We start from the raw sequence: 20,616 nt of genomic DNA, 5'->3' as shown, positions 1-20,616 counted from the left end.
AACAAAAAAAGAAAACTACAGACCAATATCCCTAATGAATATAGATGCAAAAATTTTTAACAAAATCTTATCTAACTGAATCCAGACACTTATCAAAAAAATAATCCACAACGACCAAGTGGGCTTCATCCCAGGGATGCAGGGATGGTTCAACATATGTAAATCTATCAATGCAATTCACCACATAAACAGAAGCAAAAACAAAGACCACATGATTCTTTCAATAGATGCAGAAAAAGCTTTTGACAAAATTCAACACCCTTTCATGATACGAACACTTAAGAAAATAGGCATGGAAGGGACATACCTAAAAATGATACAAGCCATATATGACAGACCCATAGCCAACATCATACTGAATGGGGAAAGATTGAAATCATTCCCACTTAGAACTGGAACCAGACAAGGTTGCCCACTATCTCCACTTCTGTTCAACATAGTGCTGGAAGTCTTGGCTACAGCAATCAGACAAGAAAATGGAATCAAAGGTATCCAAATAGGGGCAGAAGAGATCAAACTTTCACTGTTTGCTGATGATATGATATTGTATCTAGAAAACCCCAAGGATTCAACCAAGAAACTCCTGGAATTGATCAATGAATTTAGTAAAGTCTCAGGATACAAAAATCAATACACAGAAATCAGAGGCATTCGTATACGCCAACAACAATCTAATTGAGAACCAAATCAAAGACTCAATTCCCTTCACAATAGCAACAAAGAAATTAAAGTACCTAGGAATATACTTAATCAAGGAGGTAAAAGACCTCTACAGGTAGAACTATGAAACACTGAGGAAGGAAATAGCAGAGGATGTAAACAGATGGAAATCCATACCATGCTCGCGGATCGGCAGACTCAATATCATCAAAATGTCTATACTACCCAAACTGATCTACAGATTCAATGCAATACCTATTAAAATCCCATCAGCATTCTTCACAGATATAGAAAAAATAATTTTACGCTTCGTATGGAACCAAAGAAGACCCCGAATATCAAGAGCAATTCTAGGCAACAAAAACAAAATGGGAGGCATTAATATGCCAGATATCAAACTATACTACAAAGCTCTAGTAATTAAATCAATATGGTATTGGCACAAAAATAGGAATATTGACCAGTGGAACAGATGTGAGAATCCTGATATAAAACCATCCTCATATAGCCATCTAATCTTTGACAAAGCAGACAAAAACATACGCTGGGGAAAAGAATCCCTTTTCAATATATGGTGCTGGGGAAACTGGATAGCCACCTGCAGAAGGCTAAAACAGGACCCACACCTTTCACCTCTCACAAAAGCCAACTCACACTGGATAACAGACTTAAACCTAGGTATGAAACTATTAGAACTCTAGAGGAAAAAGTTGGAAGCACTCTCCTAGACATCGGCCTGGGCAAAGAGTTTATGAAGAAGTCCCCAAAGGCAATCACAGCAGCAACAAAAATAAATAAATGGGACATGATCAAACTACAAAGCTTCTGCACAGCCAAAGAAATAGTCATGAAAGTAAACAGACAACCTACAGAATGGGAGAAAATTTTTGCATCCTATGGATCTGATAAGGGACTGATAACTAGAATATACTTAGAACTCACGAAAATCAGGAAGAAAAAATCAAATAACCCCATTAAAAAGTGGGCAAAGGACTTGAACAGAAATTTTTCGAAAGAAGACAGAAGAATGGCCAACAAACATATGAGAAAATGCTCAACATCTCTAATCATCAGAGAAATGTAAATCAAAACCACAATGAGATATCACTTAACCCCAGTGAGAATGGCCTTTATCAAAAAGTCTCCAAACAATAAATGCTGGCGTGGTTGCGGAGAGAGAGGAACACTCCTATACTGCTGGTGGGACTGCAAACTAGTTCAACCTCTGTGGAAAGCAATATGCAGATACCTTAAAGCGATACAAGTGAATCTACCATTTGATCCAGCAATCCCATTGCTGGGCATCTACCCAAATGATCCAATGACACTCTACAAAAAAGACACCTGCACTCGAATGTTTATAGCAGCACAATTCATAATTGCAAGGCTGTGGAAACAGCCCAAGTGCCCATCAATCCAAGAATGGATTAATAAAATGTGGTATATGTATACCATGGAGTACTATTCAGCTCTAAGAAACAATGGTGATATAGCACATCTTATATTTTCCTGGTTAGAGCTGGAACCCATACTACTAAGTGAAGTATCCCAAGAATGGAAAAACAAGCACCAGATATATTCTCCAGCAAACTGGTATTAACTGAGTAGCACCTAAGTGGACACATAGGTACTACAGTAATAGGGTATTGGGCAGGTGGGAGGGGAGAAGGGGGCGGGTATATACATACATAATGAGTGAGATGTGCACCATCTGGGGGATGGTCATGATGGAGACTCAGACTTTTGGGGGGAGGGAGGGAAATGGGCATTTATTGAAAACTTAAAATCTGTACCCCCATAATATGCCGAAATAAAAAAACAAACAAACAAACAAAAAACACTCCACATAATCATTCCTAAGAGAAATGCAAATTGAAACCTCAATGACACACCACTCATCTTGTACCAGAATAGCTTAAAAAAATCTGACAATACTAAGTGCTGATGTGAAAGTGGAGCAACTGATGCTCTTATGCGCTGCCTTGCTGGTAGCAGTGAAAAATAGTACAGCCATTCTGGAAAACAATTTGGCAGTTTCTTATAATTACATCATATATGTACCTTATATATGTGTTACATCATATATGTACCTTTTGACCCACCAATCGTACTCTTAGGTATTTACCCAAAAGAATAAAAATGTATGTTCACGTAAATAAGCACATATGATTACTCAAAATTGCCAAAACAAAGTCACAACCCAAGGATCCATAACTAGTAAATGTATAAACAAAGCATGGCATATCCATATAATGGAATTCTACTCATCAATAAAAAGGAACAAACTACTAATATTAATGAATGCAATGACATCATTGAGTCTCAAATGTATTACATTAAGTTAAAGTAGCAAGACAGCAAAAGCCACATACCAATACTGTATGATTCCATTTATACAATATTCAGTAAAAGGCAAAACTAGGGACAGAAAACAGAGCAGTTGTTTCCAGAGATTGAGGGAAGAGATGGAGATTGTCTGCAAAGGTCACAAAGGATATTTTGCAGGTGATGGGAATGGTATGTTTGTATCTTGACTGAAATAGCGATAACATGACAGTGTACATTTGTCAAAACTCATCCAACTTACACTTAAAGGGTGTGTTATAAGATGTAATTTATACCTCAAAAAAACCCTAATGTTAAAAATACATAAAGGTTTTGAAAATACAAAGAGTAAGACATAATTAATTGTTTCACTTATTAATCCATTGCTGTTATGAATCCTAATCTCACTCTTTCTTCCACATTTTGGAGTTTTGGCTTTAAAGTAAAATACTTAAACCTTTTGCCTACCTATTGGAGAAAATGCTATAATAAGTTTCTTCACAATGATTAGCTTTCATATATTTCCCTCCTCTTTGATAATAGACTGCTTAATTTCACAGAAGCAGCAATTTCCTTTTTTCTCAAAAATTCTTCATTGTCCTCTTAAAATCTTGACGTAAGTGGCAAGAGAGAAAAGGATGTCTGTATATAGCCTCTCTTCCTTCTAATTTCTCAAGATTAAGGTGTATTTAATCCAAAATTACATGGAATTTCTCTCACCTGTGTTTTCCTTATTTATAATCACCCTTTGATTCAATAGTTTGTTATACTAGCTTTTCTGTAGAATGAAATACATCTAATATTTCTTAGAGAAGAAAGCCAATAATGGGCATTCTAAGGGCACTTCCAGATCTTGGATTATGTTACTAAGAATATAAGCAATGGACTCCAAGACACTCATTAAAAGTGCTCTCCAGCTAAATTAATCCTAAATTGCAATAGTTTTGCCAATAAAGATTTATTTGTAAAATAAATAGGCTACTTACTCCCATTCCATCCCATCCCCACAACCTCCTTTACCTATTTATGTTTAGATTGTATATGTCACATTTTACTAAAGGAAAATTACACCTGCATTCTTACAAAATGTGTTTTATTGGTTCATAATGCAAGAATAATATTTCACATCTTTGAGTGTGTACTATCTGTTAGCCAAGCATTATTTGAAGAACTTTAACTTTTGCAAAAATTTCTGAGGCAGATCTTATTGTTGTCCTCATTTTAGAGATAAGGAAATGAAAGCACAGAGAAGGTAAACCATTTACCTAAGACCACAGAGCTATTGAATGAAGGAGCCAGAATTTAAATACAGACAGTTGTGGCACTTGAACCACCGTCTGTAACTTCAATTCAATATTGCTTCTCAGTGAGAAAGATGCTGGTAGACAAAAACACAGTTTAAAAACAAATATTTAATGAACATATGCCATGTATTGAATGTATTTCTGGAGACTAGGGAAAAAATAGTATCATGTTAAATGAACACTTTTAACAACTCACAAATTTCTAAATAAAAAGTTTAAATAGTTGGGATGTGTAAGTAATCTTCTCCCCATAGATCTACCAACAACTAGTTCATATCCTTAAGTAAATCCCTTAATATATCAGAGTTTTAGTGTTTTTCTATCCATGAAATTAGGAGGTTGCTTTAGAAAGTTCTTTAGGGTTTACTAGTTTTATCCTATTACATTAAACTAAATGGATTGCAAAATTTTCAGAATTAATAGAAAACTTCTCAGTTTTCAGTATCCTGTATTTTCAAATGCACATAAATTATGATGTTGTAAAGAAAACTGTAAACTCAACATACTTTATATTATTTTACACTATTAATTTTTATTCTTATCATTGAATGCTCACCTTTAAAAGGAGAATATTTCAGTACAATTTTCCAAGTTTCAAGTCAGATTTTTAATTATAGATTGAATTCCTCTCTTAAACTAACAAAAATATCTTAAAAAGAAATAAGGAAGAAAGAGAGGGAGGGAATAATAAAGAGAGAGAAAAAAGTGAAAGGAAAAAATTCAGAGCTACATCAAATTTTTTGTTTGTTTGTTTTACTTTTATTGAGGGTGGTGAGGAGGAGGCGGGTTGGGACAGAAGGGCAAGATATTTCCTTCTAAAGCTTTTCACATGATGAAGTTAATTATCATTTCTTCTCATTAGAAGGGGATGGCTCCTTCCTAGGAAGTGCCAACATCTGTTTAGAGATTAAGAACATCTGTTAGGCAAGTGGAGCTATTGGGAGATAAGCTGCTTACTCAGACAGTTAGGACATGATGAGGAAATCATAACAAACTGGAAAATTAAGATTAGAATCTGGGCATAATTAGCAGTTCTTAATGTGCCAAATACTGTATTTTTGAACACATAATTAATGAGGTTGGAAGCTCCCAGTGATTGTCAGCAACTCCAGCTGATAGCAACTCAACAATCTACTCAGAAACATTTACTAGGTGGTGGGTCACAGGTTTACTCAGGGTTAGTGCTTACAAGTGAGCACACCCCGAAATTTTGTCAGCTTGTATAAATTCCAGGCACATTCCCTCATAAGCCAGGTTGCTGTGTGCAGAATATTAGGATTTTATATTGCTTGGTTCCAAAGTATGGTGCAAATGCTTTAAATGCATATAAATTCTGTGTGTTGTGTGTGTATGTGTATTCTAAATTAAGGAATAGAATAATGGTAAGGGAAAAATAATTATTTAGATCTCTATCATTTTTTAAAGTTTCACATGCATGAGCTTCCCCATTTCCAACTACTCTGTGAGACAGATTGGCCATACAATCTCTGTATTTTATAATAAGGAAACAATCTCCAAGTGGTTAAATGGTTTGAGCCAGGCTATAGGACTTGAAAATAATAAATTCAGACATTTATTTCCATATAATGGCTTGAATAAACTCATTAAAATATGAAATCTGGGCCAGGTGTGGTGGCTCACACCTGAAATCCTAGCACTCTGGTAGGCTGAGACAGGAGGATTGCTTGAGGTCAGGAGTTTGAGAGCAGCCTTAGCAAGAGCAAGATCCTGTCTCCACTAAAAGGTAAATAAAATAAAATAAGAAGTATGTACACTAGAATTCAAATTTTAACACTGGAAGCATACATTGGAAGCATTATTATTAGCATAAGATTAGAAGCATAATCGAATATGACCCCCAACCACATTCTCACTCAATACACATACATACATAAGCACACACACATTTGTTTAAAGCCTATAGCTCTTCACTACAGTTTTTGGAAAACCTTAAGTTAGAATTCATATTTCCAATCTTTCTACTATACCAGCACTATAATTTTCTTCGTTCAATCAGATTGAAGAGAGAGAAATTTAATCTGGCATAAATTCTTCTTTTTAAATAAACTATGTGGTTTTCAAGTTCCAAGTTGGAAAAAAGGTATATTTTCTTTAAATATTAATAATTTCAGATTTATATGTTGACAAAAGAAGTTTGTGTATAAAAGAGATTGAGTAAATTCCAAAAGAAAAAACTATAAGGTTGCTTAAGGGTAAAATCCTAAGTTTTCAATAATTCTAAGAAATTACCCCTCACATTCTTTCCAGCAAAGAGCCTAGAGTACAGACAAGTCCAAATGTCAACAGAAAAATATCTAATTTCTTCCAAGTTGGACCCAATGTCAGTACAGATCAGGCTAACTGGCCCAGCTTTATGCATTGCTTCTTGCATTGATAATTAAGATGTCATTATGCAATTTGAACCCAGTGTTACCTGATAACTCTTCCACCTAAAATTATAGAAAACATCTGAAAAATATTTTTGTTTAGTCAACAGATCTATTAATCACTTAACAAGTATCCTAAACTGTTAAAAACTGTCAGACTACAAAAGAAGTCTAAGATGTAGTAACCCTTCTCTGGAAGCTTGTACTCTAGTTGGAAGACAACTGTCATATGTAAATTAAGAAGTCCAGAAAAATTAAGTCCTAACCAGATCAAAGCTAACCATAAATGCAATTTGCCTTGAGAAAAGGACATATCTGTGTCTATGAATCTGTTAGTTGATTGAGCCCCCCCCCTGCAAATTTACATAAGTTTCTTCCTTAACATTTTCAGAGTATATCCTAGTTTGAAGACCAGTATTTACAAGCAAAGGAAGACAACTTCAAGCATAGATAATGCAATCTTAATTATATTACACTTATTGTCATCTGGTGTCACAATTGGTTCAAAGGTGTACCAGATAATTTGATGGTTTTATTGATTTCTCCTTGACCATGGACTCAGTGAACTAGATTATTTGTGTGATATTCTGCATGAGGTCAATCAATAAAGACTTTAGTTACTTATGTTTAAACAAAATCCACTATTTAACACGACTGCTAGAGGCAAAGCAGTTCATTCATTGGATACCACAAAAAGTGCTTGGTACTCTTATTTAATGTAATTCAATTTAATCTTCACAACAAACCCGTGAAAAATGTATCATTTCTCTAATTTTCAGATCGAGAAACTGAAATTCAAAGATGTCAAATAACCTATTCAAAGTAACAGACACATGAAGTGGGGGAGCCAATATTGATATTCACACGATTGGACTCCAGAGCTTTAAAATTCTTTGTGACCTTTGATCCAGTCAAAATTTCGACCGTGTTCTAGAAATTTCTTTAAGCAAATAATTAAGGATTCACACAAAGATTTAGAGACAAATGTGTTGAGTGCAGCATCATTTATCATAGCAAAATCTTGGAGACAACATATATGTCCAATATTAGGATACTGGTTGATAAATTATGGTTGCTCATATGAGAGTTATGCAACCATTTAAAATTTTTTCTCAAAGTATTTTCAAAGTCATGGAAAATGATCAGATATATTGCAGTGTAAAAAAAGCAATATGTAAAATATTAGCCTAAATTTATATATAAAAATTAGGTTTTCATTAATAGATACCAAAATGGGTAGAATGATAAATATCAAAATGTTAATAGTTACTTCTGGCTAGAGAAATTATAGGAGATTTTCCTCTCTCCTTTTATAATTTCTGTGTTTTCAATATTTTCTGTAAAAAACATTTATTACATCTACCCTGTAATTTGAAAAAACATGCATAAAATTTATGGTATAATTATAACTCTGTAAGCACTTATAGTCCACTTATACTATTTTTATCCTTTGTTTTCTAATTTATGTTTAATTTTTTCTTGGTATATTTTTTTCAATTTGTAGTTTAACTATTTGTAGTTTAACATTTATAATTTGTGATTTTACTGTACAATTTCTTAAATCCTAATGTAATAAAAATTCAAAATGTAAATAGCATTGTAGCCTCTTCTGAAACTTCCATTACATGCATTATCAGATCCAAAATATATGAATAAACTAACCCACACACTTGGATAAATGGTTCTCTTTAACCTAAAAGCAAACCCATCATACTGTCCTTTCATATTTAATCCTCCATCAGCTGAACATCATACACAAATTTTCACAAAAATATTATTTGATCTGAGAACATCTTCCAGAGCCTGGAACACAATTTTCCCAATTCTTAACTTGAAGTTTAGTATAAATATCATATACATGCTCTTGCAGAGATTTTGACATATCATAATATCCTTATAAACTAGTATATCTGCATGTAAACTAGTACACATGCATTTGTATAGAAATTTAATACTTCTAAAACACTTTCAGATGCATTGATTCAATTAAATTCAATTAATACTCACAGCAAGACCATAAAACAAGTAATATTGAGCCAACAGATAAAAATGTCATGATAGGCACTTATTTCTGATCCCCAAGGCTATTAATTTTTCTAACAAAAGCATGATACTTAGCAATACCAGTAGATGTGCCAATACTGACTCCATGTTATCCCTTATAAATCAGTGTTCTCACAAAAGCATTTTGGGGACCACTGAAATTTTTGGTTTGTTTTAGTAATTTTCATTGCAAGCATGAACTAAGGTAAAAAAATAATCTGGACATACATCATCATCATATATGAGTAGATGATGTATGTGTGCTTATACACACACACATATATAAAAGCATATAAGGTATATATATACCCTAGTTTATCATGCCAGTGACACTTTGCTAAAATGTATGTTTCGTGCATATTAAGCATATGAAACATACACACATACAAACACACAGACATACACACAAACATGCACATACTTTTCCTATGGAGAATAATTAAGCTGAAGGTGTGTTCTTCCTTTAGGATGAAATGCAATGCAGATTTCTCATTACATACCAAATCTTTCCTTTCAAAAGACAGAATAAAATGTTCCTTTTTTTAAAAAAACCCAGATGGCTAAATGTATGTTTCTGAAATTTTTCTGCTTGAGGATATTCTTTTTGCCTCACAATTTCTCTGACTTTTTTTCTCTCTTAACAGTCTTTTCTCAGCCCTCAAACATTCTGCTACATTTAAAGAGGGTGGCTGTTTTCTTTTCCTTCAGAGTTCTTCTTCCATGGGTTTCCTCAATGACTGTCCCTCTCTCTAATGGTGCCCTGGCCAGTTCACATTCTGTAACTTCAATTGATTCAGCCCCCATCTTTTCTCTCTGCCCTTGCACCATTCAAACATCTTTGGAGACACTAGTGATAGAGCTTCTAGCAACATTTCTTGGTCATGATGGAATGTTATGAATTAGACTTTAGCTTCTCTCTTAATTTTTTCACCTTTTAGGTACAGTCAGGAATTATAATACAAAGGTGACTCTTCCTGATTCCCTAACCCTTACCCAAGTCACAGTGTTAAGCACCACTGCTTTCTGGAGGTAATACATATACAATGACCAAAGAACCAAAGAGCTATTTCAGCAGCAGGATAAACAACATTATGAAAAATGGAGTATTTGTGAAGACGGGAATGTCTAGACCAGTCTGATAGTAGCTTCATTAAGAGTCTCAAACTTGCAACAAATGAGACTTCTCTACATACTTGCAGCCATTTTTCTTCAGCACGATATCCCCCAAATCATTTTTGTTACAGGCTTTCTACTGAAGACATCAAGGAAAAGATTCTTGAATAAATATGTGAGCTCTAAAGTGTTGGCATTATGGTTGCTTATGCATCATATTTGACCTTTGAATTTCTCAAACATGTAAAAATGTCTAAGTCTGTCTGTGAAGGTGCCTATCTTATGAAACTGGTCAGAAATGTTGGTGCTCTCAACTCTCACTTTGAATTTGTGCAAAGCATTAACCATCATATTGAAAGATCTATAATTTAGCCTTCTTTGCTCTCACATGTGCTTAGCTTTGATTTTGCCAAAAAAGTGGGCATTTTGCCTCTAAAAACAACAAGTGGTTGTATTCTGCATATTCTCATCTACTCTTGATGACACCCCTGATTGCATCTAACCTGCCAGCAGAGCTGGACTGGAAAACAAGAGCTTTCATTTGGCCAAGAGAACAAAGAACAATTGTTTCTGTTAAGCAATGAAATTTCTAATGCAGCCAGAGGTTACAGAAAAGAATCCTCACAAGGGAAGAAGAAAAAATTCCTCATCATGTCAGCACTGTCAGTGACCAAAGCCATACTCCAATGTATGACCTATGGCCCTCAAAGCAGAGGAATATTTCTTCCTCTATAAAGTGAGTGTTATTTGATTAAATGAATGTTTCTCTAATAAATAGCATACTTAAGGTCTTTCAAAAAGCTCTGAGCAACCGTCTTATCTGAAGCCAAATAAAAGATATATTGGCAAAAACAAAACTTTCATCCAAATTAATAATGTCTTTATATATCCCTGTCCAGATCTGCATTGACTCAGGGATTGGGAGACATTTCCCCAGTAATCATTCTCTAACCACTGAGTTTTCTAGCAAAGCCAGCATCTTCTGCATTGAGGTTTACAGACCCTGTTTCTGAGTGTGTCTTTGTCTTCCTGTCCATTACCACTGTGTGATATTCATTAGTCCATCACAAAAGAGCGGATTATTTCACATGCCAGTACAAAGGCCCTTTAGATCTCACTTAAAGTTAACAAAATGAAATACAACCTAACTTCAATGCAGGATATGCACTGTCCTCCTCCATACTCCTTTTTAATCTTCACTTTTCTTTCCTTTTTGAAATTTGATTTGTTGGCAGGGACAAAATATCTGTCAAATTTGAAAATGACATTACTAAAAAGGTAAATCCTAGTGATAGTTCAGGAGCTTGAATGAGCTGATCATCTTGGGCCATCTCCTCTGGGCATCATCACAGATATAGAATTATTGCTCATTTGGGAACTAATTGGTATCCTTCTTGGTGGTTTTTGGAGAATTAAGCAGGCAGATCATTCTCTCACCTTCCCATCTGAGATTTCCCCAAATTGTAAGATCTCTGGTAAGGTAGTAAATGAGAAAATTTATTCCTTCTTGTGATATATGCCACAACAACTTGAAAGATGAACACAATTAAATAGCATTTATATATTCATAATCCTTTAGCCTTCAATTTGAGCTAATTTCCCTGGAAAAGCAAAATATATTGAAACTTTCTATTATCATCTCTATAACTGTATAAATTTACTTCCTAGACAATTAGGAGCCCAGAACTCTGACTCAGATTGAGTTTCCCAAATCTGGGATGGGCTTAGAGTGGGGTAAACCAGCCCACAGTTACTGATATGGATCAAATAATATATGGAGAAAAAGCACAGACAATGAGGAACTTGAGAATTGAGGGCAGAATTTGAGGTGTCAAACAAAAAGGCCAAGTATTAAATAACAATAATTCAAATAGTAACAGCTATTGTTTACCCAGTGATTTCTCTGTTTACCTGTGTCTTCTAAGCACTGTGAATATACTATTTAAACTTACAATAACCTCATGAGGGTTATTTTATTTCTAGGGCATATTAGTTAGAGTATAACATATGCTGCTGTAATGAAGAGAGTCAAGGTGCAAAGGCTCAGAGAAGGCAAGGGTTAATTTCTCTTTCAAGTAGCATTTCAGAATAGCTTATGGGCCCTGCTTCAGGAGGTTGTCCAGGGACTTTGCTGCTGGGGCAGCTGTGTCTATCTCAACTGTGGTTTCCACTTCTGTGCCGAAAGTGACTACTATAGTTGTCACCATGATCCAGCTAGTGTGAAGTAGGAAATAAGAAGTTCAAGGAAAAAACAGTATGCCTCTAAGAAGTACCCAGGAAGTTGTACACATTACTTCCTGCAAACAAGCAAGGTCTGTGGAGAGATTCAGCGAGGTATTTTTACAGAGATCGTCCTTATTATTAGAGCTAATATGCACTGCAATGCACAGAAAATGCATGGTTGAGATAATTGCTGTTTATCTCTGTAATCTTGGGTAAAACACTGACCCTCTCTGTGCCTCCACTTGTTTATATGTAAAATTTAAAAATTCAATGAAATCATTTCCAAGGACCCCTAACGCTCTAAACTTTATGATTATTTTTAAAAAACATGTACCTATAAAATAAAACTGATAGTGTTCTATACATTAGGAATTTAGAAGAACCAGATTTGTATCCAATCTGTCACAGGATGAGATTGGGAGAAGCTGCCCCTTTTGTTTCATTTTTACCAATTTACAGCCAGCATTTTTCAATATGGGTTTCATGTAACATTAATCCCATAAAATGCTCTGAGGGAAAAAAAGGGTTCTATGGTATTTTAATTGGAATACTTTCGGGTGTAAGTAAAGAATAAAAGGACTAGATTAAGGAAAAGCGAGAATGTTTGTAAGGGATATGGAATGCCACATAGAACCTAGATTCAGAAATGTGATTGGACTCAGAGGCAACTAGACCTGAAGACTCAAATGATGTTAGGATTTATTCTCTTTCTCTCCTCCTTACTTAATTCCTTTCTTTTTTTGAAAAGATCAGACTCTTTTCACTTCCACAACCCCCAAATGTTATAATTTACCCACAACCTGGGCAACTCAGATAACCCAGTTACCCAGGCAAGACTGGCCCAATTCTCTTTCAGTTCCAAATTCAAAAATTCTGGGGAAGAGATTCATTGGCCCTGTTGGGTCTAGTCCTCCCTCACACAAAGCGGCAGAAGACAGGGTCACATTGTGACAAGCAGCCTCTTTGCAAGCAAGAAGTAACTCCCGGGGAGGGTTCAGGGCCCATAATCTCACAAACTTAGAGAAATATTATGCAAACCTAGAAAAGGCTGCTTGATGATAGACCCTCAAACCTCAAAATATCCTAAAGTTAACTGTTTAAATTCATGTTCTTCAAAAATTTCATAGAAGTGTGCATATAAATATATATCCCTATGTGTACAATACATTGACTAGATAGGTACATATAACACATTTGAAAAGTTTTCCATGGAAATGAATTTGTGTCACTATTCCAGCTGACCTTACTCCACAACAGCTACTCTATAGATCATTAACATTACCAAATAGCTTGTATGCTTCATATTAACACTCTATGTATCTTGGAGATCCAATAAAAGATAAGAAGTAACCCTCCAAATATTTTGAAACCTGGAAGAAACAGAACATGCAACACTTAGGTCTTTTAGATAGAGTTATATTGTGATGAATAACTAGTTCACAAAAGCAATATGTTTGGAAAACATATTATCTCTCCTCTAAATTTTACTGTGGGAGCATATCCTCTTGGCATTGGTAATAGCATGTACTAACAAACCAAATCAGGATAAAGCATTGTCTCTTCCCAAAATAATATGCAGTACAGAATACCGTAATAAATGACACGTGATTAGTACTTAACCAGGGCTACAGTCATCTAAAGGAGGAATCACTTCTATGTTGAGCATGAAGGAAAAGCCTTAATAGATAAGTAGAATTTTAATAAGCAAACACTGTAGGCATCTCTAGTGTGAAATTCTGAGGTTAGGACAAACATGTACAAAGGTAAAAAGGACACATCCTGGCATAGGTATATTATATAAATAAACCATAAAGTAGTATATGCCTGAAACTAATAGCCAGTCAGGGGTAAAAGGGGATTATGTCTGAATTTTGGAGGCTCTTGAATGCTAATTTAAGTAATATGAACTGCATCTTATAGCAGCAAGAATACTGGTGTTTTTTTGTTTTGCTTTCGGTTTTGACAAAGAAGTACTTTGTTCAAGGTGTTATTTCAAAAAATTTAATGCATCAGTGATGGGGCTAAAAAAGGCAGAGCGCACAGGCAAGAGAAAAGCAGTTAGTCTCCTCTTTCTTGACGTGGCAGATGGTACTCTTCAAAGATGACTACAGTATCTCCCACCCACCATGGTCTTCTTATACTATGACACTGACATTCCTCCCATCAATTGGTGGGGACTATATCCCCTCCCCCTTGAAGCACAGTAGATTTTTGAAACTGCCTTGTCTAGTAGAGTACAGCAGAATTTATGGAATGTGACTTCCAAAACTATACTATAAAATATCAAGCACTTCTGCTTTGCTCTGTTGGGATAGTAGCTCTTGAAACCTAATTACCATGTTGTAAAGTCCAAACTAATCCAATCTGAGAGGCTACATGAAGAGGCCACAGTGTAGGTGTTCCAGTTGACAGTCCAACTAAGGTCAGCCAATAGTTAGCATCAACTTTCAGATATGTGAGAGTAGATGCCTCCGGATGTTTCCATATCCCAGCTATAAAAATATCCTGTTTTCAAGTCTTCCCAGCTGAGGCCCCAAACAGTGTGAGCTAGAAATAAACTGAATATTCTACACAATTGCCATGGACCAGGTAGTTCCCTGAGGGCTAAGTGAAATCCCACTGAAGAACAGACCTGTGAACCATTAGCTTGGGAATCTAGATGGACAATCTACTATAGTCTACTCCTTGTACCACTTAGATTGACTCTTTCTCATAGTAAGTTCACCCCATGTGGAAAGATTTTCTACCATATTCTGATTGGTCTTGTTTTCTGGGGAAACTTACCAGAGAAATGTCAGTGGAATGAATGATAGCTTCTACAGTTGTTCTTGAGGCCATAACTGTTACTCAGGATCCCCCTTTTCACCACCCATTCTAATTGCCCTCATTTTTGGCTACTACCTTTAATTCATGCTAATTCTAATGACAAAAAGGCAATCCTCTGCTTTCCAAAGAATAAAACTATGGAATAAACATTTTCTCCTCCTGGCCTAAAAATCAAGATGAAATAACATTTCTCCTCCATAATCCCCTTGTCATTTCCATTGAGATATTAGGAGCCTGGACAAGATAGTAAGATTGCCTGACAGCATGACTCAGACCTTCAATCTGTGGGTCTGAATCCCTACTTTCCATACTCTTCTCATGTTAACTCCCATGAGAAATCCATGAATGAGGAGCACAAGAATGCCAAGAGGTGCCCATATAGATCACCTAAATAACAAACATATTCTTCCCTTCTCATGTTGTCTAGCAGCAACCCTTCCTCTTCCTGATGATGAAGGTCATTTATCCCTGCCAGCATGATGACTCCATTCTTGCCTACTGCTTCCTTGCCACAAGGACCCTGAAGTGATGAAGAGGTCTACCAAGCTTTATGTTTCTTTCCTATGGGCAGACAAGAAGCAATGACTTATCCTTTACTTTGAAGAGGATCTCACAGCATGCCCCAGTCTGTAATTCCTAAAAACTTCACTAATGATGTGGGTACTTGAATCTTCATAGAGTGCCTCTCTTTCCTTCTGCCTTACTAAACCTTCCAACATAATTTCCACTTCTTTCTTATTTGATACAATTATGTTATAAATATAGTAAACCAATAAGATGTTCTGTGTAATGTCCAGTAAGGACAGGAGAGCTAACATAGCCCTGGGGTTAGAAATGTATGCTGTTGTCCATGAATACAAGCTGTTTCTGATGTTCCTTCTTAATGTTTATAATCTTGGGAAAGTTAGCACCTTTCAGTCTTCTCTTCTATAAGTATTAACCATAGTACTGTTTCCTAAGTTGCTATAAACATTAACAAAATTTCATAGATATAAAAGCACTCCAATATTATCTTTGCAAATTAGATAATATCAGACATTTCAATGTCCTCTATTGTCTTACACATAAATATGTTTGTTTTTAAATGTGCAGACAAATTGAAGAAACTGATGTCAATTTGAAGAGAGGCTTTCACTCTTTTTGAAGTAATGAAAATAAAGGGCTCTGAACATAAGGGAACTGTGCTTCTTCACAGGCAGAAAGCCCAAGAGCATATCATATCAGCCATGAGCCACTCAGGCCCATTCTTTCCATTTAATAGATCACCTTAACTCTTGGACTTTTGAAGAAACACTTTTCAAAAGCACTAATAATTATTCATATATTTTCCATTCAGTCTACTGAGAGTTTTATTGCTCAATAGGTAGAGTTATATAATATACCTCAATTCTGAAATGACCAGGTTTGAGAATTTATAATAGTCCTCCATCAAAATTTCTTTACTAAATACATTTGACAAGTCCCTACTGTATACACAGGCCATAGAAATTAACTGACCAGCTTCTAATATAAGTGCAGAGCATTTATTCGGTCCTTCTCAAACATCGTAACTGCTAAATTGGAGTCAACTGTTTGCTCTGCATCCACTGTCCAATATTTGTTCAGAAGAGGACATTATCTAAAGTAAAAGTAGAATTGTGTGTGTTTGGTTAACTTCCAACTCCACTAGTTAGTTATGAGGCCTTAGGAAAGTTATTCTCTACTGTCTTAAGTTTCCTCAAATGTAAAGAAGAAGATATTTATAGGGTTTCTTTGATTGAATGAAATAACTCAAGTTAAAAACAATACCTAATCTACAGTAACTATAATCATAAATGTTAGCTATCATTATGACACTATATACTGTTTGTTTCATTTCTACAGTTATACACTACCTGGATTTTGTATTTTCCAATTATTTCAATTACAGCTTCATTGAAGATCTGTTCTACTTATTAGTTTATAAAACTCAACACAATAAATTCCTGCTTAAGAAAGAAAAATATTTAAATCCTATTTTATAAACTAAAGCAATCATGATACATTTATTAAATAACTTAGAAAACAACAACAAAAAAAAAACAAATCATTTCAACTTATACAGGAAACCCATTCACTTTGTTCATTAAGAATTTTCCCTCCCTGAGTTTCTCCCTGTGTTTCTCAGCATAGAAACTACTACAACTGAACTGTACATTGGCAGAGGTAAAAAAAAAAAAAAAAAAAAAAATCTCCCTCATTCTTATAGGCTTTGGTGTCAAATTCTTGTTTACATTTTTTCAAATAGCTCCTCTGAAGGATTTACCCATCTTTCTTGGTACTAAGTTTGGCCTGCCCTGTCTTTCAATCATGAAAACTCCAATGGGAGGTAAGAAACTCTAATTCATGTTAATATTAATGACAAACAGACCAACCTCCACTTTCCAAAGAGTGAACACATGGAACAAACATTCTCTCCTTCTGCCTCCAAAACTCAGAATGAAATCTCATTTCTCCTCCATATTCCCCTGGCTATCCCATTGAGATGCTATTAAGTGAATTGAACACATTTGTGGAAACTCTAAAACTGGTAGACAATGTTTTAACTTCCTTTATAGAGTTCTTGATCTTGGAAGGCTTATCTAAAGCTGATATGTACCCAGGAAAAAAACCCATTGTATTTTCTCTTCATGCACAACAAAAGCAAGCTCTTTAATCTCTTGCCTAGTTCCAATGAAACCTAGCCAAGAAAATACTTCAGTCAGTAAAAATTAGTATGTGAGGGTAGTGTACAGAAAAAAATAACCTTGTTTCCAATTATATGTTTCAAGGTCTGTTCGACAATTAGTGGAAAAGTCAAGATTGCTTTATAGGACCCTCTAACTAAGAGGTAAGTTGACTTCTTTAATAGATCTGGAAAATTTTTTGGAATAAAAATCATTGTTGAGTGAAGAAGTTTTATTAAAATCCTTGAAGGATTTTTCAGCTGCGGAAATACTGTGTTCAAGAATAATGTTTTACTGGATCTATTAAAAATAACAAAGCCAAAGTTAAACACGGATGCAACAAATCCATGATAAGGCTACACACTGCAGCATAATAGGGAAGGATTCATTTCATTATAAACATCCTTTCTTTGTTAAATTTATTTCAGTGATTTTCTTGAATCAGACATATGATGAATCCTGTGATTAATTCATAAATGCAGGTCCATTATTACAAAATAAGTAAATATGCATAAATATACATGAAGATTAGATCATTCTAGTTCCAATTCATATTTGACCAATATGTGAGAGTCTATACTTTAATAGGTATTTCTTGCATAAATTGTCTCATTTAACCCTGAGAGGGTTGTGTTTAAGAGTATGGTCTCCAGGCTACCTGAGTTCATAATCTCAGGGCTATTAATTTCTAATTGTATGACCTTGAACATATAAGCTATTTATCCTAAGTGTGCTTCTATTTTCTCATGTGAAAAATATGGATAATAGTTTTCACGATTTCATAAGATGTATGAAGACTAAATGTCAATATATACATGAAAATTCTCAACACAGGTTCAGAAAATATTAGCTATTATTACTCATAAGATGAGCATTATTTTTGAACTATCATATAAGGAAATTAAAGCTCAGTCATTGACTTATCAAAACTTTCTCAGGTATCTGTGAAGAAATAAACATTTTTACATTCTCCATTTCAGAGGAATGAGAATGTCAGATGATTGCAAACTGACCTAATTTGGTAGATTATAATTTTGGGGTTATTTTGAGTAGATACTAGTAGCTTTAATAGGTTTCATCACCTGCAGCCTTGCTGTTGAATATAATAATGCTATAAATAAATGTTTAGACCAAATCCTGCCACACACACAAAGTTTTCACAGTAGAAAGCCACAAAAATACATATACAATCAGTTCTATAAGCTCAAGGAAGTACAAGCTCTCTATACTTCTAAGTATTCAACAGTATCCTGCATAAAAGGTTAATGCAAAGCAGAAAGGACAAAAGCCTAGAAGCCAGGATTTATCTACCCCAATAAGAGTGAGACAAAAAAAAAAAAGCCCTCAGAGGAGCACACTCCTACCAGATGGGTTTGGGATCCTAAACTGAGGGACAATTCTCAAGGGATACAGGCTATTTATTTCACTATATTCTGAAATCCTGTTCATGCAGGAGCCCAGATCAATATATTTAGCCATTCCCAGATCCACATCTTGAACATAGCTGATTTTGCCAATGAAAAAATAATTTCTACATCCAATGCACTAATTACTACACCATCTGGCACTGATCTGAGATGAAGAGAGCTGAAAGCTTGGATTAGACACCTCCAAAGTTCAGGATTTTGATTAGAGTCTTTCAAGTGCTAGCCAACCACCCCTCTCCTCCAGCATGTGTATTCTATATTTGGTTGTTGTGAATTTAACTAACCACACCCCACCCCCACTCCACAAATTAAAACTGAACACACACATAAACACACAATACTGCCTATGCTGAAGTATTTTAAATTACACACACTGGCATTAGGAGACAGAGGAGGAGAAGTAGATCGTGTATTTTCATAATACAGCAATATCTAATAGAATTTGATACTAATATATGATAGAATTGGTGTTTGAATGTTGACTAAAACTAGTATTAGGCACAGAAATATTGCCTAATTAGAAGTCAGCAATTTGAGTATCTGTGTAGTAGTGGCCATATCAACTACAACATGCTGGTGCACTCTCCTAGGAAAAGAAATTTCTAACAAATGAAAGAATTATACATTTTATTGTATATAATTTAAAATACTCATTGAGACCTACAGACTCTGACCCCTTTTTCTACCTTATTCCAAAGAGTAGGAAGTGATGGAGCATGCGGAAGCTAGATAAGGAATAATCTCAACTAAAGGTACTATCCGTATTTTGTCCCTAGACCCCTATCACTCCAATCCCTAACATTATCTCTCATTCAAACTGTTCTTACTAGCATAAATGATATCAGTTCAATGAGTGGTCTTTCTTGCAATGTTTTCTCCTTTTGGGTTTTCTGACTCCAATCTTTCATTGATATCTCCTGTATTCTATGGTTATGCTTCTCAGTCTACTTTTGGAGTTCTGTTTTCTCTTTCACCTTAAATAATCCTGTCGTCCACAATTTTTCCTCAGTTCAAGTAGGTGATGCAAGTGTATTACATACTTTAACTCCAACCCTATGGTTCTCAACTGGGGGTAATTTTGTCATCCAAGAAACATTTGACAATGTCTGGAGACACTTTTAGCTGTCACAACTGTGAGAGTGGTACTACTGGCACCAAGTGGGTAAGCAGCCAAGAACACTGATAAACATACCACAGTGCATAGAACAGCCCCAATAACAGACGCCAAAACAAAGAATTATTTGGCCTAAATGTCAATCGTTCTGACATAGACATGGCAATCTTGTGTCATGAGATGGTATTTGCCCCATGTTACAAATAAGAAAATAAGGCCTGGAGAATTAAGTATCCAAGATCACCTAGTTAATAAGGGGTGGGACCAGAACTTGAACTTATATATAATGTCTAAGGGCATAGTACCCTAAACTCATGCTCTTTCCAATATAGTATTATGCCTCCACCCAAAATATTTAATAACTATAATTCTTTAGCTATAAGGATAACTGTGATATATAATTGTATTATGTATTGTGCAATAATATCATACAAAAGAAAGTAAAATAAAATAAAAGTTTAAAGTAATTACAAATCAATTATTTGCAGATGACTATCAGAATTGTATGGA

The sequence above is a fragment of the Microcebus murinus genome, chromosome 15 (genome assembly GCF_040939455.1).
Source record: "Microcebus murinus isolate Inina chromosome 15, M.murinus_Inina_mat1.0, whole genome shotgun sequence".
NCBI classification, from domain to species: Eukaryota; Metazoa; Chordata; class Mammalia; order Primates; family Cheirogaleidae; genus Microcebus; species Microcebus murinus.
The sequence above is the reverse complement of the archived record's forward strand: the minus strand, read 5'-3'. Positions refer to the sequence as shown.